General features: G+C 45.4%; 1 long non-coding RNA gene across 1 annotated transcript in view; it reads right to left on the bottom strand.

The window, feature by feature from the left end:
- The window catches only part of LOC136394926 (uncharacterized), a 199,618-nt gene extending 192,267 nt beyond the window's left edge, over nt 1-7,351 (bottom strand). Inside the window, exon 1 of the long non-coding RNA XR_010749250.1 lies at nt 7,311-7,351. This is a non-coding gene — a long non-coding RNA (uncharacterized lncRNA). The remainder of the gene's footprint in view (nt 1-7,310) is intronic.
- Nucleotides 7,352-23,654: the final 16,303 nt, after the last annotated feature.

Below are 23,654 nucleotides of genomic sequence, written 5' to 3'. Positions count from 1 at the left end.
CTCATCCCACACAACCTGGATTCCCTCTGCACAGTGCTGCTCCTCTCTGCTCAGGCACTTCTCTAAAAAGAGCTGGACTTTGAGCCAGAAGACCTAGCTTTGAGTCCCCAGCCTTGCTGCAGACTAGCTGTGTGACCTTAGAAATAATAACAGCAGTTAAGATTTGCTGAGTTACAGTATGCATCAGGCTCCGTTCTATGCCCTGCCCGTGCTTTGTCGCTTGTAAAACTCAGAAATGTCTCTCACACTCTCAGAGCTTCAGGTTTCTCTTTTGTGGAATAAAGATGACATCCACCTATGCTTTCCACCTTGGTTTTGAATACTGCTTGAGGGTGGGCCTTGCCTTGGTCACCACTGTGTCCCCAGTGCCCAGTGGAGTACCTGGCCCAAAGTCAGAGCTCACTGACTGTCATGGAAATGAGCACAGGTCTCTTGGCTGGCTGTGTCATTTGCACTGTATGAGCCCAGAGGGCTTGTATCCTGGGGTGTAAGTTCCACCACTTCCAAACTGCAGAACTCGGGTAAGGACTCAGTTTCATCATCTATAACAGGGGTAGTCAACCTTTTTATATCTACCACCCACTTTTGTATCTCTGTTAGTAGTAAAATTTTCTAACCGCCCACCAGTTCCACAGTAATGGTGATTTATAAAGTAGGGAAGTAACTTTACTTTATAAAATTTATAAAGCAGAGTTACAGCAAGTTAAAGCATCTAATAATAATTACTTACCAAGTACTTTATGTCGGATTTTCGCTAAGTTTGGCAGAATAAATCTTTATAAAACAACTTACTATAGTTAAATCTATCTTTTTATTTATACTTTGGTTGCTCCGCTACCGCCCACCATGAAAGCTGGAATGCCCACTAGTGGGCGGTAGGGACCAGGTTGTCTACCACTGATCTATAAAGAGCAATAACACTATACAGTATCTTATAGGGTTGTTGAGAGGAAGAAATGGGATAATCTATGTAAAGTACTTAGCACATGGCACATAGACAACACTGATGAATGTTAACTATTTACAAGGCAGGCAATTTCATCATAGGACAGAAAGCTTTATCAACTCCTGGCTTGCTGAGGGCACAGACTGTGTCTTGTATACAAGTGAATTCTAGAACCAAGCTCCATGCCTAACACATAGCAAGTGCCCACCAAACAGGTGAGTGAATGAACAAATAAACACATAAAAATGGATGAAAGGTCTTTCTTATGGAAATTTAGAGTGTTAAATCTTCTGCACATTGGCAGTGTGGAACTGACGGCTTTATTAGGTACTAAGGATTTCTTTCTTTTTTTTTTTTAATGAGACAGAGACAGATAGAAAGGGAGAAATGAGAAATATCAACTTGTAGTTATGACTCTCTTAATTGTTCATTGATTGTTTCTCTGGGAGTGGGTGGTGGGGGTTACAACCGAGCCAGTGACCCCTTGCTCAAGCCAGCGACCTTGGACTCAAGCCACTGAACTTGGGCTTCAAGCCAGCAACCCTTGGGCTCAAGCCAAACACCATAGGGTCAAGCCAGTGACCATGGGGTCATGTCTATGATCCCACGCTCAAGCCGGTGACCCTGCACTCAAGCTGGTGAGCCTGCATCAAGCCAGATGAGCCCGTGCTCAAGCTGGCGACCTCAAGGTTTTAAACCTGGGTCCTCAGCATCCCAGGTCTATGCTCTATTCACTGTACCAACACCCAGTCAGGCTATTGGGTACCAAGTATTAAGAATTGCACTCTTGCCTTCATCTTCTAAGCTTCCAGCTCTGCCCTGTTGCTGAAAGTGAAAAATCAAGCTGCTTTTGAATTATTAGTTGACTCATGGATATTGTCTTCCGCCAACCCTGGATTCTTCCATGAATAACCAGAAAACTGACAGGATTTTCTCTGTAAAACGGAATCTAAATGAATGTTTATCTTTATTCTTTTAACTGCATGAGTAATAAACGTTCATCATAGCAAAAAATTTAAACAGAAAACACCAAGAAAATCAAGCTAACTCCATGAGCAGGGAACCATCTGTAATATAATCTGTTTCTACTCATCTGTAAAGAGGAGGGTTATGAATAACATTTCCTTTTACAAAATTAAGTTTCTTTTTATGAATGCTTTCTTTTCACTTAATGCATCTTGAACATTTTTCCATGTGAAAGTCTCTCTCTTTTCCATTTTCTCTCTGTTGTAAATAATGCTGCTGCCCCTGCTCACTTGCTGTGCATACACATTGCGAACACGTGCTACTTTACAATAAATCAATTGAACACATTTTCAGTACGCAGTGGGATAGTGTCATTATAGGAGCCTGCTCCTTGCCTGCATTCTTACATGAGCTCCTCACTGGGCCAGGCGCTCACCCAGACACTGACTGCACACTCCTCCCCCTCCCACCTCCTCACTGATGGGTCCTCCCACCCAGGACGTCCTCCCGGTGACAGTGTGGCAGCCACTTTTCCTCTGTTTAAAATATTTGTTTCATACTTATTATGGTAAGCATAATAATTATTGAGATGTAATTCATATAACAATTCAGTGGATTTTAGCAAGGTTGGGTCCCATCACCACTATCTAATTCCAGAACATTTTCATCTTCCCCGGAAGAAACCTTACCCATGAGCAGTCACTTCCCATTTCCCTCTGCCTGGCCCATGGCAACCACCAATCTACTTACTATTTCTGTGGGTTTGCCTCTCGGGATATTTCATATCAATGGAATCATAAAATATGTGGCCTTATCTCACTAAGCATAATGTCTTCAAGATTCATCCATGTTATAGCATGTGCTCAAATTTCCTTCCTTTTTGAGGCTGAATACTATTTCACTGTATGGCTGGACCACACTAAGTTTATCCATCCATCTATTGATGGACACTTGGATTGTTTCTACCTTTTGGCTATTGTGAATAATGTTGCTGTGAACATTAGCATTAAATTATCTGTTTGGGTTCGTTTTCAATTCATTTGGGTATGGCATGGAATAGGAGTGAAATTCAGCAATTGGTAATTGATCATGTGGTAATTATTTGCTGCTTTTTGAGGAACCACCACACTTATTTTCTGCAGTGTGCACTGTTTTCTACGGCTGTACCATTTTACATTGCCATGTATGAGAGTTACATTGTCATGTACGAAGGTTTTGATTTCTTCACATCCTTGTCAACACTTGTTATTGTCTATGTTTTTATTATAACCGACCTAGTGGGTATGAAGTGTATCCCATTATGGTTTCAATTTGCATGTTTCTAATGACTAAAGACATTGAATATCTTTTCAAGTACTTATTGACCACTTGTGTATGCACAAGTATATATATTCAAATCCTTTGCCAATTTTTATTGTTGCATTATAAATGTTCTTTATATATTTGTGACAGAGACAGAGAGAGATAGAGAGAGGGACAGATAGGAACAGACAGGAAGAGAGAGAGATGAGAAGCATCAGTTCTTCCTTGTGGCTCCTTAGTTGTTCATTGATTGCTTTCTCATATGTGCCTTGACTGGGGGGGGGGGCTACAGCAGAGCAACTGACCCCTTGCTCAAGCCAGTGACCTTGGGATCAAGCCAGTGACCATGGGGTCATGTCTATGATCCCACAGTCAAGCCAGTAACCCCATGCTCAAGCTGGTGAACCCTCACTCAAGCCAGATGAGCCTATGCTCAAACTGGTGACCTTGGGGTTTCAAACCTGGGTCCTCTGTGTCCCTGTTCGATGCCCTATCCACTGAGCCACTGCCTGGTCAGGCATTCTTTATATATTTTAAATACTAGACTTTTATCAGATATATGATTCACAAATATCACTGGGGAACAATTTTTTTTTTTCATTTTCTGTTGCATGAGGTTTTAGAACTGTTTCTAATATGTCTGCATTGCTGATTCCAAATCTGAAATTTGTTTTTTGGTGCATGCTCTAGTTTTTATGCAATTTTAATTTCTTTTTGTTACAGTTAATGGCATGCATTGGTTTTTAAATTAGAGTTAAAGGGCAATGACTCTTGGACTGAACATAACCACAAGGCGATTAATGTTTTACAAACATCACTTCTACATAATTGTAGTTGTTTTAAATGTAAAAAAAAATTATTATCTGATAAAAACACCACCACCCCCTTTTTTTTTTTTTTTGTATTTTTCTGAAGTTGGAAACAGGGAGGCAGTCAGACAGACTTCTGCATGCACCAGACCGGGATCCACCCGGCATGCCCACCAGGGGGTGATGCTCTGCCCATCTGGGGCTTCGCTCTGTCGCAATCAGAGCCATTCTAGTGCCTGAGGCAGAGGCCATGGAGCCATCCTCAGCACCCGGGCCAACTTTGCTCCAGTGGAGCCTTGGCTGTGGGAGGGGAAGAGAGAGACAGAGAAGAAGGAGAGGGGGAGGGATGGAGAAGCAGATGGGCGCTTCTCCTGTGTGCCCTGGCCTGGAATAGAACCCAGGACTCCTGCATGCCAGGCCAATGCTCTACCACTGAGCCAACCGGTTATTTTGTTTTAAGATTGAATCATGGCTTCTTCGAGTAGGCGTAAACGTAAGAATAGTCCTGACACCTTCTGTTATATATGTGGCTGTTACACACTTCAACGTCAAAGGCGCAATATTTCATCATTTGTGACACGTGCATATATTGCCTATTTTCAAGTTCCCCTTGGCAATCAAGACAAGAATTGGGCTCCTCGTATTGTGTGTCATAATTGTGAGGAAATGCTTTGTGAATGGACAAAAGGAAAATGCAAAGGAATGCTTTTTGGTATTCCCATGGTTTGGCGTGAACCTAAGGACCACAGAAGTGACTGTTATTTCTGTCTGATCCATACAAAGGGCATCGGCAAGAAAAAAAATGGCATATTATCACATATCCTAATATTCCTTCAGCAATACGACCTATCCCACACTCTGAGACACTCCTGGTTCTAGTTTTCAATGGTTTTATTTCTTCTAAGGATGAAGAAAGTGAACATGGTGATCAAATAAATATATTTTGATAAGATGCATGAGGAAATGGTTATAGAATCTGAGGGTCTTCTTCTGATGCCAAGCAGTCATTAATCCCTCAGCAGTTTAGCCAACCCGAACTGAATGACTTAGTAAGAGATTTGGGCCTATCAAAGAAAGCAGCTGAGTTTTTAGCCTCCAGGCTTCAAGAAAAGAATGTACTTCACTGGTCAGCTAAAGTATCCCATTTCAGGAAGCGTGAACAAATTTTTGTGGACTTTTTTTCCGAAGACAAACACTTTGTTTACTGTCATGATATCAGTAGTCTTCTCAGCCAGTGAGGTGTAACCACTTATAGTCTAACAGAATGGCAGCTATTTCTTGACAGCTCTAAAAGGAGTCTGAAATGTGTTCTCCTACACAACGGTAATGTTTATGCAGCAGTTCCAATTGGTTATTCAACTCATCTGCGAGAAGATTATAATGACATAAAAATTGTCCTCGACTTTCTGAAATATGAGGAGCATAACTGAATCATTTGTGTAGATCTTAAAATGGTAAATTTCCTGCTAGGACAACAGAGAGTTTTCACGAAGTATCCTTGCTTTCTGTGTTTGTGGGACAGCCAAGCTCGGGAGAAACACTGGACACGAAAGGAGTGGCTGAAACGTGAAGCTCTGGAAGTAGGGATGCAAAATATTGTGAATGAACTTGTAGTTAATTGAGACAGGATCATTTTCCCCCTGCTTCACATCAAACTTGGCTTAACGAAGCAGTTTGTTCAGGGTTTGAATAGAGAAAGTGAATGCTTTCAACATATTATTTCTGCTTTTCCTGCCTTGTCTTTCAAGAAGATAAAAGCAGGTATATTCGATGGACCTCAAATTCGGACCTCCATACATGACGAAGAATTTGCCAGGAAGATGAATAAGGAGGAGAAAGCAGCATGGCAGTCTTCTGTGGCAGTTACAAAGAACTTCCTTGGCAACAAAAAAGCAGAAAACTATGAACTTCTGGTTCAAAGGATGCTGTTGGCTTTCTGCGACATTGGATGTAACATGAGTGTTAAGATTCACTTCCTGAACAGTCACCTTGATAAGTTTCCCGAAAATCTTGGAGCTGTTAGTGATGAGCAGACTACTGCTGGAGCATCAAACGAGATTGTCCTCAACAAGTACACAACGCAAGAGCTACAAATGCAAATTTTTGCCTGAATAGAATTTAAATAAGTTTTGCACAAATTTTATGATTAAAATAAGTGTTTAATATGTTCTATTTCGAAATTGTAGACAAATTCTGATGCAGTCATATCTTTTAGTGTATTAGTGTATTTACTGCATTATATAAATTATTATATTTTCACAAAGATGATTCCCAAGAAGACATTCTACTTCATTATGTTAAACTAAATGTTGAAAATTTTACAATAAGATGAAACCTAAAATCTTGAATTGCAAAAAGAACTGTAGCTTACAGAAAAAACTGATGTCATATTTGAGATCAGCACACTCGAATTACATAAGAACAAGTGTTTTTATGGATGCAACAAAAATTTTGTTCCCCAGGGTATTGTTTTTTATTCTATCAGTTGTTTTTTTACCATGTTCTTGATGGTGTCCTTTGAAACACAAAAGATTTTAATTTTGATGACTTCCATTTTTTTTTTTTTGGTTGCTTGTGCTTTAGATGTCATATCTAAGAATCCATTGTTGGCCCTGGCCGGTGGCTCAGTGAATAGAGTGTTGGCCCAGCATATGGACATCCCAGGTTTGATTCCCAGTTAGGGCACACAGGAGAAGTGACCATCTGCTTCTCCCTTCTTCCCTCTCCTGCTTCTCTCCCTCTTCCTCTCCCATAGCCAGTGGCTCAACTGGTTCAAGTGTGGCCCTGGGTGCTGAGGATGGCTCCTTGGAACGCATCAGCCTCAGGTGCTAAAAATAGCTCAGTACTCAAGCATCAGCCCCAGATGGGGTTGCCAGGTGAATCCTGGTCAAGGTGTATGTGGGAGTCTGCCTTACTATCTCCCTTCCTCTCAACTGAAAGAAGAAAGAAAGAAAGAAAGAAAGAAAGAAAGAAAGAAAGAAAGAAAGAAAGAAAGAAAGAAAAGAAACCATTGCCTAATCCAAGGTCAAAGAAACTACAGAGACAGAGAGAGAGTCAGAAAGAAGGATAGATAGGGACAGACAGACAGGAACAGAGAGAGATGAGAAGCATCAATTATTAGTTTTTCGTTGCAACACCTTAGTTGTTCATTGATTGCTTTCTCATATGTGCCTTGACGGGGGGGAGGGCTCCAGCAGACCGAGTAACCCCTTGCTCAACCCAGCTACCCTGGGTCCAAGCTGGTGAGCTTTGCTCAAACCAGATGAGCCTGTGCTCAAGCTGGCGACCTCGGGGTCTCAAACCTGGGTCCTCCACATCCCAGTCCGACGCTCTATCCACTGCACCACCGCCTGGTCAGGCAAAACTCTTGTTTTCTTCTGGGAGTTTCATAGTTTAACCTATACATATAGGCTTTGATCATTTTGACTTAATTTTAGTAGAGGGGTCCAAATTTGTTCTGTTGTGTGTAGATATATAGTTGTCCTAGCATCACTTGTTGAAAAGATTATTATTTCTTCATTGATTTGTCCTGGCACCTTTGCTGAAAATCAATTGCCCATAAATATATAGGTTTACTTCTAGACTGTCAAGTTTATGCCATTGATCTATTATATCTACCCTATGCCAGAACCACACAGTCTTGCTACTTGATACAGAATGCACTGCAGCTTTGTAGTATGTGTAAATTAGGAAGTATGAGTCCTCCAACTTTGTTCTTTTTCAAGATTTGTTTTGGCTATTCTGAAGTACAAATGACTTTTATAGAAGGAAAAATAAATATATTGTTTTGGATAAACTCCTATATATTCAACTCATTACAACCCAAATGCTACTTCCTCCAGAGAATTTTCTCAGACTTTGCATTCAGGATCAGTCTTCCTCTGGCCTTCTTGTTAATACTTTCTCTTATAGCATCTTTATACTCATGGATTTGATGAGATCACCAACATCACTGGAAGACAAGCTCTTTGAGGGGAGGAATCATGTCTTATTTACTTGAAAGTATTTTCCAGGGCTCTTGGCAAAGAGCTGAGGGATATGAATAATGAATGAATCAATCAATTAATCAATAAATGAATGCTACTGAGTCACTCATATAGTTCATATCCTGATCAGGATCTGCACAAATATCCACAAATAAAAGGACTTAGGAAATGCATTCATGAAATTCATGACTATACCTCTATTGACAAGTATAGTCATGTGTTGTTTCACCTGAGGTTTCCTTAGTTTATTATAGTCATTATAATGCTTGTCAACAGGAGAGAAAAAAAGTGCTTGAATTACTGGAGGAATTCTGTGGGAGCTGCATATCCCGGCCTCGATCAATATTGTAACACAATGACAGACAGGTGTTATCAAAGCATCAGACCTTGCTTAAGCGAAAAGATCATTAGCTTTTGAATTAGCACTCTAAACAGGGTTCTCAATTAATCTGCTAATGATTTTTGGTTTTTGGAGGGATTAACCCTAATCCCAGAGCTCCATGCACATTGTCCTTTAAACAATCCAGGGAGAGCCAGGGATTGAATTCCTGCCCTCAGTCCAGGCAGGGAGATAGCACACACAACTCTCCTGAGTTTGCAGCCAAGACAGTGTGCCCAGAGGAGGACAAGAGTACTTCTGCCTGGGAGGCAGGGAGGTATCAGGTCACATGAGACCTTTGAACTGAGCCTGGAAGCCTGCCTAGGGTGTTGCTGTCAGGTAGACACAAGGACTGGAGGGGTTCAAGTAGGGTGGGCAAGGGGTTCCAGGCAGATGGACCACCTGGAGCAAAGGCACGTTCCAGATACACACTTGCACCAATACGTACTCGTACACTCAAATGCATCCTCCTACCACAAGGGCCAGTCAGAAACTATCTGAAAGATGATGTCATTGTGTCTGCCTGAGTCAGCCCACAGCTCAGAGTCCCACCAGGTTCTGGGTTCTAGTTGTCCTCGAGAGGGCATTTCAATGTCTGCCATTTCTTGCTTTCCTTCCCACCCATGAAGGCTGTATCTTTGCCACCAAACTGGTCATTCCCCCCAGGGTCCTTACTCACTATAAATGGTGGTACTAATCCCAGGAGGCTGGCTGTGAACTGGACTTATGTTATTGGTCCTAATGAAGCACCTGCCTCTGTTGGAGCCTTTGGCTCATCAGCCAAGTGGTGGGGACAGGGAGAATCTCCATAGCACTGCAGACCACTGGCCAGGGTGTAGCTTTGTCCAATGTTTAAAGCATTTCCTAGAAACAGTTCCAATGTGGCCCTGGCTGGTTGACTCAGTGGTAGAGTGTTGGCCCAGTGTGTAGAGTTCCGGGTTCGATTCCTGGTCAGGGCACACCAGAGAGGTAACCATCTGCTTCTCCACCTTTCCCCTCTCCCTCCTCTCTTTCTCTCTTCCTTTCCCACAGCCATGGCTCGTTTGATTTGAGTGCATTGGACTTGGGTGCTGAGAATGGCTCTGTGGAGCCTCCGCCTCAGGTGCTAAAAATAGCTCAGTTGCAGCATGGCCACAGATGGGCAAAGCATTGGCCCAAGATGGGGGTTGCTGGGTGGATCCTAGTTGGGGAGCATGAGGGAGTCTATCTCCCCTTCTCTCACTTGGGAGAAAAATAAAAAGGAACAGTCCCAATGTGTTTTCTTTTATCAATCAATGGTACATCTTTATTGACCACGTACCTTTAAAATCTTTTGATTGGAGTATTACAAACATACATTAAGATACATGTGTCATCAATAGCCTAGGACATTTTCACTGATTGAACACATCTGTGTAACCAGAACCCTGAGCAAGAGACAGAACGTGACTAGCACCCTAGCACTCTTCTCATTCCCCTCCCAGTCGCCACCTCCCTCAAGGGTAACTGCTGTCCAGGCTGTGACAGCAGAGATCAATTTTATCTGGTTTTGTACTTTATATAAATAGAATTATAGAGTATGGTCTCTCTTGGCATTTACCCTTGAAGAAATAGATTGGTCAAAGACTCAAGAGGGAACGCAAGACGGTATTTGAAAGACAGGCTCGGCCTGACCTGTGGTGGTGCAGTGGATAAAACGTCGACCTGGAATGCTGAGGTTGCTGGTTCAAAACCCTGGGCTTGTCCAGTCAAGGCACACACAGGAAGCAACTGCTATGAGTTGATGCTTCTACTACTCACCTTTCCCTGCTCCTCCTCCCCACCTCTCTAAAATGAATAAATAAAATTTTTTAAAAAAGGAAGAAAGACAGGCTCTCATGAGGAATGGAGACCCACAAATGTAAAATGGAGTAAATCGTGTACAGGAGGGTCTTTGCAGTCCCTGGAAACATGAGGAGGGCAGGTGGACTGGTGGGAAGTGCTCTGCTCTAGGAGTTGGACACGTGTGTTCAGATTTTATATCCATTCAGTTTGTTATGCAACCTTGGAAAATTTCTTTTCCTCGCTAGACCTCAGTTGCATCCTCTGCAGGGTGGGAGTGGTTAATCGTTTCCCACCTTTTCACCAGCAAAGACACCTTCTGTGATCTATTTCCACCCCCACCACTGCCACGGAGGTCATGCTTTGAAAAATGTTGTCGACTGAGCAGACTGCATGTAAGTAATGATTAATTTGTTTCCTCGTTTCTTGTTAACAGAAGATGTATGAAGCCAATTCAGATCTGTATCAGATAGCAAACAGTGCCACCCTGGCTTGATAGAATTCCAGGAAAAAGCAGAAGTTCTTTATGTCTGAGTTACTCGACTGCAGCTTCATGTCGGGGAAGTGTTCAGAGCCTGGTGCACCCAATGAATCATAACAAACAGCCTGAGAACCCCCATTCCAACCTTTATGTAACCCCTGTCCCAAGAGCCACTAACAGACAGGCAATCACTACTTTTCCTTCCATTTTTGATAAGCCCAGGGGCTGGGTTTGCCCCCAGAATCGACTGCAGAGTTGTGGAATTTGGATCCCCTCTCCTCTCAACGTGACCTCAGCCCCCAACCCCACTCTGTGCCCTTTACCCTGGGGGAGGGGAGCCCTGTCTTGCCCACTGCCGGACATGTCTTGGAGGCCCAGGGTAGTCTCCTGTTGCTCCATGAGACTATTTGGAAACTGCTTGTGGCACTTGAGTTCCTGGAGCACTGTGATAATTGCCCACTGCGACTCTAGGCAGTCCCCACCATTCTGGGAGAGAACTCCAGTGTTCTCTTCGGATATGTCGCCGGCCTCCTCCTCCAGTACTGGCTGCTCAGAACTCAGACTCTGGTTCCTCACTTCCCTCTGTATACCCCCATGAGCTCTCTACTTTCTAATCCTATCCCCATTTCTTTCCCCAAGGATGTGATGAAGTCTGCTTGAGGACAGGAATTGTGCTTGCTGGTGGGGGCAGAAACCACACCCAGAATAAGTCAGAATTGGTCTAGAGCTGGAGGGAGGTGGGGGAGGAAGCTTGGAGACAGCGGGGATGAATTTGGTCAAAGAGAGCTCCTTGGCAGAGGGGGACTCATGCTTGGATGTGGGACTGTAGGCAGAGCTACATGGAATGAGGTGTTCTGGGGGCAGGGACGTTGCATCTGGGACAGTCTTCATGTGGTGTTCTGGGCAGTATGAGTGTGTGCAGGCACCATTCTAGAGGAAGGAATTGGCTGAAAATTCTCTAAGGTGGTGAGTTGGGGAGGGGAGTGGGATGCAACTAGGTGGGAAATGAAGGCAGTATGCAATGAATTGAATTTGCTGAGAACTTAGAACTTGATATAAAGACATCTAGAAGTCTCAGTTACCCATTCAAACATGCCTGGAGCAGACAGCTGGATGACCAATGTAGAACAGCCCTATCAATCCAGCAGATGACCCATTTCCAGTGTCTTCAAGGCAAGCTTCTTGGCCTTTGTACAGTGAGGTACAAGGGGAATTGAGAGATAAAGCCTGAGTTGTCACATGGGGGTAAAGAAGTGTTTGTCTGCTAGTCCTTTTGGTTAAGAGAAGGCATTTTGGAACAGCATAACAGATGAGACAGATGGTCTGGTTGTAGGAAACACCATATGGACATGCGCTATGGCTGGAGCAGCTCTAGAAAATAACGGTGAAGAGTTGTGACTCCTGTCCTCAGGGAGTTGACATTGTAGTGGAGAAGGCAGATCCTAGAAAACTATAAAGATATAGAGCTTGAGAAAGGCTATGAGAAAAGAGTGGGAAAGAGTCAGCTGTATCTGAATTGCATTTTGACATATGAAGAATTCTCCAAGAGATGAAGTGGGCACCCAGGCAGAGACTCAGAGACCCTGTGAGAACCTGATGAAAGTTAGGGGCTCTCTCAGAAATGCCCCCCCACACACACACACTCACACACGCTTTTAGAGGCATGGAAATGATCAAAAACATTACATTCTGGGGTAAACATCAATCTCAGGGGCTCCAGCCAGGGCACAGCCGGACCATGGGTGGTGGGCAAGGGCGTGGACCCTGTAACATGGCTAGACTGCTGGTGGGGGTGGGAGTTGGGCATCAGCAGGAGCCACTTCCCTGAGGCTGAGCTGAGCTGAGGGTGTGGCTGAGGTGGCTGTGGGCGGAAGGACCTGCTGAGGGAGGCGAGGGTGGCGAACACCTGAGGCGGTAGCTAGTGGTGTTCGGATCATGAAGGTGGAGGTGGCAATGGTGGTCATGGTGAAGGCAGCACAGTGTAGAGATCAAATGTATCCGTTTCAGACCTTGGTTTCAGCTCCAGGGTGGTTGTTATCACCTCAAAGATGACCTGGAACTCAGCCTTCAACAGTGGCTTCTGAGAAGCTCAGAGGTAGGGAAGGTCAGCATTGCCCAGGGAGCTTTCTCAAAGTGAATGTGTCACTCTCTCCCCATCCGCACCCCTGCCTAACTCAGACCATCTGGCCTCTGGAGAGGTGGGCAGTTGCATTATGAAAAGCCTTCCAGGTAATTCTGATTCATCCCAGACACTGTCTTTCTCCCTCAGAACAACTGCCCAGAAAGGTCGCTGAAAAAGGAACAAGACACTGTTGGTCTGAACTAATTAGACCAGCAGCAGCTCAACCTAGCCCACATCAACCAACTAGCTCAGTGGTCAGCAAACCACGGCTCTAGAGCCACATGCAGCTCTTTGGCCCCTTGAGTGCAGTCTTTGGCCAGTTTAGGAGTACCCTAATTAAGTTAGTAACAGTGTACCTACCTATATAATTTAAGTTAAAAAAATTTGGCTTTCAAAAGAAATTTCAATCGTTGTACTGTTGATATTTGGCTCTGTTGACTAATGAGTTTGCGGACCACTGAACTAGCTCATTCATTCAACACATGTTCAGTGAACTTCAACAATGAGCCAAGCCCAGGGCCAGGTGTTGGAGACCCATAACCCAGCTTTTACACCATCCATGGAGGCATGAGGGAAGGCAGGCTAGAGCAGAGACATGACAATGCTGTGTAGCTCCGTGATAAGGGAAGTCCTGAGTACTCTAGGGACACCCAGGAAGGGCAGTCTTGAGTCACTGAGGAAGGCTTCCTGGAGAAAGAGTAGGTTGGGCCCAGGAGGGTATAAAGGCCTTTCAGGAAGAAGATGCCACCTGTGCAAAGCCTGGAGGCATGAGAGAACAGAGAGTTCAGGGAAGTGCAGGTTGTCCTCAGGGTGGCCTATGTGGAAAGAGAGGTGACTGGAGAGACCGGGAGGTCAGAGTTCATCCTATGGGTGGGGGTAGGGTGAGTCCGAGTCTGAGGGGCTGTCCAGTGAGCTGCGGTTACTCTGTGGACTAGATGAGGCTGGAGAGAGGGGCCCCTGGGGTCAGGGTGTGGATCAGTTGGCTGCTCTGGGGATCTCAGCAAGAGATACTGAAGCCCAAATGGAGTGTCCGAGGGACTGGATTCCTCAGAACCACCACCCTGGTGTGGCTGATCCCTCCCGAGAGACCCACAGTTTTGTCCAGCCTTTACTATCTGAGCTGTGAGTTTGTGTGGCCATCTAACTTCCCTCACTTTCCGTCCCCTCCCCTCTTTCCCACCCCTGCCTTTCCCGTGCTCCTGGGCAAGCCTTCCTATTTCTTCAGCACCGTCCTTAAACCTCCTCTCTTCTTCCTCATCATCCTAGAAACCCCTCTCTGCTCCTAGGGGGTGACAGTCCACTCCTGTTCTGTTCATCAACATTCTCAATTCCAAAGGCCTTCCCATCTCCATTTTAGTCTCCTTCCCACAGCCATACCCTGGAGCTTTTCTAAAACACCTTCTCTTCTCAAAGCTTCAACATTCTACTCGATGGACACATCCTTCGGTGCTTCTGATTCGGAATCCCTCATTCCCACCTGCCTGTCCCCGAGTCTCTCTCACCTAGACCACAGCCCCCTTCTCCCCACACCCTTCCCTGTCTGCCACTTCCTGCCCAGCTGCTCCTGGTACCCATGCAGCACCCCTGGGCAGATGGAGCTGGCTGCCTTCCAGGCTAACACCCCGTAGAAAGCAGCAAGCCTCTGAACATCTTGGCCTCTTCCCTCAATGGGCCCTTTCCAACCCCGTCAGCCCACTTCCTGTGCTCTGCGACAGCTCTTTCAAACCTTCTCTGGTGCCCTCAGCCTTCTCAGCCTCTCTGAGCAGCTCATCTTCCTCCTTATTCACAAAGAAAACAGGAGCCATAGATGGAATTCCCTCAAGTTCCTGCCACCCACCTCTCATTGTCACATCATCCATACCCCACCTCTCTTCCCTCCTCTTGACCGGGACCAGCCTGGGGGGGGCCTGGACCCCAGCTCCTCCCGTAATCATTGCAACCTCCCTGTCCTCCCCTCTCACCCATTGCTTCTGGCTTCTGCAACTCCCCAGAACCTGCTGTTACCCAGCCAGCACCTCAATACCAGAATTCATCTCATCATTTCTCCCCCAACCTGACCTTCTCCAGTGCTCCCCATCTCGGTAAAGGGCAGCGGGGCCCAATGACACACCAGAATCGTTAGCACTTCCCCCCTTCCTCAATTTGCACATCCCACCACATCCTCGCAAATCTCTTTCATATCCCCAGAATCCATCATTATGCTTGTTATGTGCCAGGCACTTACCCTGAATATTCTTGGCATGTTATTCTCTCAGGTATTTGTTCACAAGCATTCCTTGGAAAGCCCATCCTGTGCACCACTGACCTGACTCGGGTTTACAACTCAGGCTGTTGCCCCACTTGGCAGTTGAGTTCTAATACCAATAATTGACCTGAACTTCACTTTTATTGTCTAACTCTATCTTGCCACGTAAGCTGCCTGAGAGTTTGGCTGTTCCTCCTTACGGCCATCTCTGGCTTCTGTTGGCTTCGTGTTGACCTGTTAGTGGCAACTTTGATGAAGAGCCATGGTGGCTAGGAAGGCTTGTTGGCAGTAGTGACAGTATGGGGAAACCATCTGAGACGAAGCTGGTGGGACAGTGAATCTATTAGAATTCCCTTAGGGACACTTATTAATTTATGCACTCAGTAAATACTTAGTGAGCCCCTACGTCAGGCACTGAGGAAGGCCCAAATGGACGCATCAAGAGTCAAAACACATACAGGTTTCTCTTTCTCTTCAGGAGCTTATAGTTGAGAAGGGGAGACATTCGTCATATAAATGTTATAATTATGACAAAGACAAGTGTCTCACTGGAATGGCATATGGTACTTGAGAGTGTAATAGGGAGGCTTGGTTCTTTCTGAAAAAGTGATGGTTAAACTGAAATCCAAAGACTAAAGATGTGTTAAGTAAGAGAAGAGGAGACAAGCATCCCAGGTAGAAGACCCAGCATGTGCAAAGGCCCTGGGGGAAGCAGAGGAAATACATGAGAGAGGAAGTCCAATGTGAGTAAGACCATACAGCACACACTTTTTAAAACTTCAAAATAAGACAACACAAAATTCACCATTCAACCATCTCAAAACATTTTTACTTAGTGGAGTTTAGTAAAAATTCACAATGTTGTCCAATCACTACCACTATCTAGTTCAAGAACATTTCAGCACCCCAAAAGGAAACCCTGTTCCCATTAAGCAGTTACTCCCCATTCCTCTCCTTCCCTAGCCCCTGGTAACCAGTCTTCTGCGTTCTGTCTCTATGGGTCTGCCTATTCTGGACATTTAATATAGATGGAATCACAACTTGTGGCCTTTTGTGACTGGCTTCCTGCACTCAGCATGTTTCTGAGGTACATCATGTTGTAGTGTATATCAGTACTTCATTCCTTTTTATGGCTGAATCATATTCCATTTTATGGATATACTGTATTTTGTTTATCCATTCATCAGTTGATGGATACTTGGGTTGTTTGCCCCTTTTGTCTATTGTGAGTAGTGCTTCTGTGAACATGCGTGTGCAAGTTTTTGTTTGAACGCCTGATTTCAACTCTTTGAATATATACTGAAGGGTAGAATTGCAGGGTTGGGTGGTAACCAACCTTTTAACTCTTTGAGGAATGACACATGCTTTTTATTGTTCTCGTTTGCTATAACTTAAGTTCAAGCTGTGGTGATAAGACAGGGATAAAGATGACATCTGAGAGTAAACACTATTTTCCAAAATTTAAAATTTATTTCCATCTCTTTTCATTCAGGTGGTTTAAGGTGGAGAACAAGCTGAGAAGATTCATCTAATAACCATCCCCACAGACTGAATAAACCACCCATACCATCAGCCCCACCAGGCCAGGGGTCTCTGTCAGTTTTGTTCCCTGAGATATATAAATGTCTAGAGCAGGTGCTTAATAACTATTTGCTGCATGAATTAAAAAAAAATGAGCTATTTTAAGTGCCCTAAAATCCCCCCCTCAAAAAAAACAGACATTCAGCAGGTAGAACCAGAGAGCATGGGCTACCATGGCAGCCAGAAGGTGAGTGGTTAGACAGGCAAAGACTTCCAGAGCTGCGGGCCCTCAGCCCTTGGAGAAGCCTGGACTCGTGTTTTTGAATACTCACTGTGTGCGAGTCCCTTTACATTTGTTCACCCAGAAACTTGGAGAGCCTGAGTGGACTTGGGTACACAGCCAGGCAGCCTAAGAGGTGGCATGAAGGTCTGCCCCCAGCCCTCTGGACATCCAGGTCTTGCTCCCTTGGTGGGCACAGCAGTCCCTCTATACCAAAGCCTGTTGGTGAAGTCAGCCAGAGGGATTCCCAGGGGCCCTCCAAAGCGCCTTGGAGAGTACTCTGTTCTCCCTTCCCCCAGCAGAGGCCGAAGGGAGGAGGGACGGATGGCAGCAGAGCGTGCAAATTGGAGGCTGATATTGAATTGCAGCAAAATGAGCAGAGGATCAGGTGCCCCACCTGGACCCACCCCAGAGAATACCAAGGCCTGGGCTGGCTCTCATGAGAAGCTGGCAGGCCCAGCCCCAAGCGGAATCATGGTCGATGAGCAGGGGTCATGGAGGCAGGTGGCTGGGCCTACAGGCAGGAAGACACCACTGGTTTGACTGAGGCCTTCCCTTCCTGAGCCCTCCACCCCTGGCCTGGGCATCTCATATTCCACAGAGCTCCTCCTGGGTTCTGGGGGCAGAGATGGCAGGATCAGGGGGATCCCAGCCAAGCTGAGACACTGTTCCAGGCCTTGGTTTCAGGAAGAATAAGGGAGAGAGGGGATAGGATTCTGCATAAGTCATGGAAGGCTTCTTGAAGGAAGGTGAAGGGTGTGGGGCTGGGTTGGGATCCAGGAAAATCTGAGTTTGAATTACGGCTTAGGCACTTCTTAGCTGTTGGACCTTAGGCAAACAGTTTATTCTACAAACATTTTTTTGAAAGAGAGAGAGAGTAAAGGAGAAAGATGAGAAACATGAACTCATAGTTGCAACACTTTAGTTATTCATTGATTGCTTTCTCATGTGTGCCTTGACTGGGGGGCTCCAGCTGAGATAGTGACCCCTTGCTCAAGCCAACAAACTTGGGCTCAAGCCAGGACCTTGGGTTTCAAGCCAGCAACCTTTGGACTCAAGCCAGCAACCATGGGGTCGTGTCGATGATCCCACACTCAAGTGGGTGACCCGGCACTCAAGCTGGTGAGCCTGTGCTCACCGGCAACCTCGGGGTTTCAAATCTGGGTCCTCAGCGTCCCAGGCTGATGGTCTATCCACCGTGCCACCACTGGTCAGGCAATTCTACAAACATTTTTTAAGCATTTACTCCATGCCAGTCATGTGTTAGTTTTGATAGTACAAAGCTGAATTCAATACAGTTCCTGTCCTCAGAGCTTAAGCAAATCATCCAGAACAGCGTGACAGTGCTGCCATGGACGTGGAGCAGGGTGCTGTGACATAGGTGGCAGTGAGTGACGGCCAGCTTAATGTCCTTTAGCATCCCTTCCCCTAGTCCATAAAATGGGGTTGTTTTATACCCACTCACCACAGAGTTGAGCTGACTGGTGGAGAGAAGGAGTGGAAGCCTAGCTCAGTGCCTCACACAACGGATAAGCAGGGAGCGGCATGAGGCTGACAGGGGTGGAGGCCTGGGAAGGACAGGAGGGGGCTCCAGGGTTGGTGGAAGATGAGCACAGAGGCGTGGAAGGGAGAGGGACCCTGCACAGAGTCTGAAGAGGATCCTGCAGGCCACCAATTGCTAGAGCCTACGGGTGCTGGAGGCAGACGCCCAGGAGCCAGGGTGTTCAGCTGCAGTGGGGAGTTAAACAGGTTTGGATGACCTTTGTGAGCAAGGTGGCAGGGCACTGGCCACAACCCTTCCAGTTTGTTACCACCCCTTCTCTGGTATGACCCCAGGTTGGCCTGGCCCTGTCATTCACAGCTCCTCTCTCAGCCTGTTGGGTGGAGAACCCACTCCATGGGCCAGCTAGCAAATATCATACTTTCTGCTCTGCCCGCCAGCCCTGTTTCCAGGGTGGGAGAAAACCCAGGGAGCCATGGGGCACCGAGTCACCCTCAGGTCTTCGGGGCCTCCAGCCTGGTCAACCTCCCCCAGATGTGATGGGAGGGAAGCCAGGGACTGGGAGGAGCTCAGTAAGGGAGAAGCAGTGTGCCCTCCCGCAACCGCTTCCTCCAGCTGGTCTCCCCTTGTGCTAGATTCCACAATGGCTCCTAATGCCTTCCTATAAAGAGGCTTTATTAACCTGCAGCCTGGGCTCCTCTCTGCTGCAGAGCTATATGGGACCCCATTCGTTTGCTTGCCCAACCCTCTCTCTTGTGCACAAACTCCTGCCACAGCTTCCCGGGGCTTGCACAGTCTTTTTTTTTTTTTTTTTTTTTTTTGACTCCTCCAAGCATCTGGAAACTCACTATTCACAAGGGAGGGCTATTAGAAAGGTGTCCCTGCCTCCACCCCATACTCACACCTAATCCTTTTCAAATAAAGACAGACTCGTTCCTGACTCCTCCTCATCCACCAATGCACAAATGCACACACCCTCTCTCCCCACAAGCTCTGAGAATCAAGTTCTCTCCTGAATCAGATCCCTGAGGAATGATGCCATGTGGCTGCAACTGGAGATTGCAGGGCAGGGCGCAGGGAGGCTTGGGGGGCAAGAGCTGATGGTTTTGCTCATTTATTCACTTGTCAAACATTTATTGAGTACCTCTAATGCGCCAGACCCTATGCTAGGCATGGGGGTGGGGGTGCAATAGTGAGCAAACCCAGTCACAGCCTGCCCTCTGCTCACAGTCCGGAGGAGGAGCAAGGCACTGAAGAGAGAACTCCCAGCCTCTGAGTGACACAAAAGGGCAAGGCACACCGTTGGTGGTGTTCCTGAGAGGGTGCGATATTGAGGCTACTGGAAGCCCTCTCCAATGAGAAACCAATTTTTAAGCCAGGATTGGAAGTGGTGTTTTCCAAACTGTGAGTGGCAACCCATTAATAAGTCATGAAATCAATTTAGTAGTTGTGACCTGAATAACTTTTTTTAGTGAAACAGAATAAAAGAATTTAAAACATCACATTCAGGAAATACTGATTTGTGAAATACTAGTTTTAGTTCTGTCTCTATCTCTATCTTTCTATCCAGATAATGTTTATGGATTAGGATATTAAATGTATTTCTTCCTGCAGATCTTGATCAAAATGGTTTGAAAGTCACCGGCCTAGAGTTTGAGGAAGACTTAGTCATGAGGAAATGGTGGGACACAAACTGAGGGAATAGCACGTATCAGGGCCCCAAGATGAAGGGGGAAGGAGGACATGCCAAGGCCCAGGCTGGCCTTGCCCTGTGGGCGGTGGGAACTGTGGGAGGTTAGGCGAGCTCCTGTCTTCTTCATCCCTGGGCCCCGCCCGTGGGTAGGAAGGAGACTGCAAGAAGCTGTGTTTGTGTCCCCCTAGGAGCCTGGAACTTCAAACTTCCCTATTGCTACCTGGGCCTCGACTGTCAGAACTGCCTGTCCTTTGTGCTGGGTTAGAGGATGAAGTCAGCCAGTCACTGGGGGGAATGTCTGGATCAGACAGACCTGTATTCATAGCTTGCTCTGCTACTTACCTGCCCTGTGGTCTAGGGCAGGGGTCTCAAACTCAACTCAGCATGTGGGCCGCAGAGCAAGATCACAGCCATTCAGCGGGCCGCACTAGGTCTACAAAAGGCAACTGTTTTGCAACACTTTTCTCACTGCAGTTGAAAACAAAAAAAAATCAGTACAACAAGCACAATCGTACATGCAGTTTACTCAGTGTCACAAAACGACCAGAAACTATAGTTCGCATCACAACTGCTGTTAACTAAGCTAATATCTAGCTAGGATGCTAGAGAAATGAAAAATACAAGTAGGCCCCTAGGCTTACTTAATTTTATCCAAAATATTTTGAACTTCGTGGATTAGTCTGCGGGCCACACAAAATTGTTCGGCGGGCCGCATGCGGCCTTCGGGCCGCGAGTTTGAGACCCCTGGTCTAGGGAAACTTTTATAACCTCTCTGTGCCTCAGTTTCCTCTTGAGTAAAATGCAGCTAAGACAATTTATCCCCCAAAATCCCTGTGAGGACTTATTTTGAACCCCAGACATCCCCAGGCCTCTGTCCTCTGGGTTCCTTCTTTGTTTTCACATAGAATGGGATTGCCAGACTTAGCAAATAAAAATACAGAACACTCAGATAAATTTCAATTGCGAATATCAAATAATTTCTCAGTGTAAGTATGTCCCACATATTGCTTGAAATTCCTTACACTACAATTTTTATTATTTATCTGAAATTCAAATTTACCTGGGCATCCTGTCTTTTATCTGGCTACCCTGCATAGAAATCCAATGGCTTGCTCTCTGTCTCAGAACTGCATGGATCCGACACCCTACAGTACTCCGGCTTCCTGAGGGGCCTGCACGGGGCCTGCCACCTCTCCCGCCAGCCCTGCTCGGGTCTGCTCCTTTCACTCTGACCCGCTTCACCTCACTCCCCACGTTCCAGCCTCCCGGCTGTGCCACCTGACCCACTTTTACCGACCTTGTGGGGAGAGTGGAGGGCACATGCAGTTCAGCTCAGAGCAGGAAACACACCTGCATGAGTCTTGAAATCTGTCACTGAGTTCCCACATGCGCGGCATCTTCACTGGCCCGCCAACCCACCGACTCCCTTCCTCTCTCTGCCTCCACTTTTCCAGGGGCTTAGCCCCCTCCTTCAAGCCACCAGTAAACATCACCCAAATACTTGTAGGGTTTTTTATTATATTGTTATTCAGAGTCTTTTAGTATTCTTTCTCAATTCTTTCTCATCCTGATTATTTCAGGAGGTAAGGCAGGAATTCACCTTCACAATCTGAAAGTCCTTTTGAAGCCAGGCGCCTGGGGTTCTAATTCTGCCTTCTCACTTATAGCTGTGTGACCTCCAGAAAGCTACTTCACCTCTCTCTGCCTCATTTCTCTCATCTCTAAAAAAGGTCATGTTTAGCTCATAGGATTGCTGTGAAAATTGAGAGAGTTAATACAGGTAGAAAAGTCTAGAGCAGTGCATGACAGAGTGAGCACTAAATGTGTGTTTAATAGTGTAACTGCTATATTTCATCAGTTCTAAGGTGTACTGTTTTCTTCTCATTTTAACGTCCTCTGCAATCAGCAGCTGGGAGTGGTACATACTTAAACTTGGTCAGGTAAGTTCTATGCCTTCTCAATCCCACATCCATTCAGTTTAATTGCTATTTAAATGTCTTCAAGAAGGTTACATTGTGGTTTAGCAGTTAAACACAGAGTTATTGTGTGTACACAAAGACAGGAAAACAGAGAAACACAGCAAGAACTTGATATTAGTGAAGCAAATAGTTACCACTGCAGAACAATTCCATATTTTCTTGCAAAACAACAGCCAGGTGTTTTATGAAACCTAAGAAAGGAAGAGCCTCACAAGTAGATGAAACTGTGATATGTTTTATTACCAAGAAAAGGACACGATTGCCAGTCACATGCAAAGCAAAAAAACACATGAGACACAGTTTACAGAAGGAGTATCCGAAGCTTGAAAAAAATTCTGGAAACAACAGTGGACAACCTCCTATGAAATGGTGCATAACTACCTTTGTGATGGCACAGGGGATGATACTGTGTAGGAAATCACTGGAGACTCTGAATCAAAATAGGGTTAGACTCTGAATGTGAAGAAATTTTAGAACTGCAGATGCCCTTTGAACAACGTGAAGACTAGGGGTGCCAAACCCCTGTGCAGTAAAAAAATCCACGTATAACTTTTCATTCTCCCAAAACTTAACTACAAATAGCCTACTATTAACCTTACTGATAACATAAAAAGTCAATTAACACATATATTGTATGTTATGCGTACTATAAGCTGCATTCTTATAATAAAGTAAACTAGAGAAAATAAAAAGTTATTAAGGAAATCATAAGGAAGAGAAAATGCACTCATAGCATTTATTGAAAAAAAATCCACATGTAAGTGGAGCCATGCAGTTCAAACCCATATGTCCAAGGGTCAGTTGTACTTTAGCCAATTTATTTTGCCTATAATTTTCTTTTTTCCTTTTTTATTATTTTATAGAGATTTTTTACTTAAAACTGAGATCTAAATAAATCAAAAAGACTTCTTTCAATAAATTCAAAATAAAAATTAGTAAAAAAAAAAAGCATTTTCAGGTCATTTTCCTTGACTTTCTTTTCTTTTTTTTAATTCAGTGAGAGGAGAGGAGGCATAGGGCAGAGAGAAACTTCTGCAGGTGCCCTGACTGGGATCCACCTGGCAAGCCTACTAAGGGGGTGATGCTTTGCCCATCTGGGACGTTGCTCTGTTCCTCAGCAACTGAGCTCTTCTTAGCACTTGAAGCAGAGGCAATGGAGCCATCCTCAGTGCCTGGGGCAACTCGATCCAGTTGAGTCAAGGCTGCAGGAGGGGAAGTGAGAAAGAGAGAGAAAAACAAGAGGGGGAGGGGTAGAGAAGTAGACAGGCACTTCTCCTGTATGCCTTGACCAGGGATCGAACCCTGGACATCCACACGCCAGGCCAACACTCTACCACTGAGCAAACTGTCCAGGGCCTTTACTCCATGTTAAAAATTATGTTTAATTGCTATGAAACAACTATTTTATTTTATTTATTTATTTTTTCAGAGACAGAGTCAGAGAAAGGGATAGATAGGGACAGACAGACAGGAACGGAGAGAGAGATGAGAAGCATCAATCATCAATTTTTTGTTGTGGCATTTTAGTTGTTCATTGATTGCTTTCTCATATGTGCCTTGACCGAGGGGCCACAGCAGACCGAGTAACCCCTTGCTCAAACCAGTGACCTTGGGTCCAGGCTGGTGAGCTTTGCTCATACCAGA

This window comes from Saccopteryx leptura, chromosome 2, assembly GCF_036850995.1.
Source record: "Saccopteryx leptura isolate mSacLep1 chromosome 2, mSacLep1_pri_phased_curated, whole genome shotgun sequence".
Taxonomy (NCBI): Eukaryota; Metazoa; Chordata; class Mammalia; order Chiroptera; family Emballonuridae; genus Saccopteryx; species Saccopteryx leptura.
Note: the sequence above shows the minus strand (reverse complement) of the source record. Positions and strands in the feature narration are given on the sequence as shown.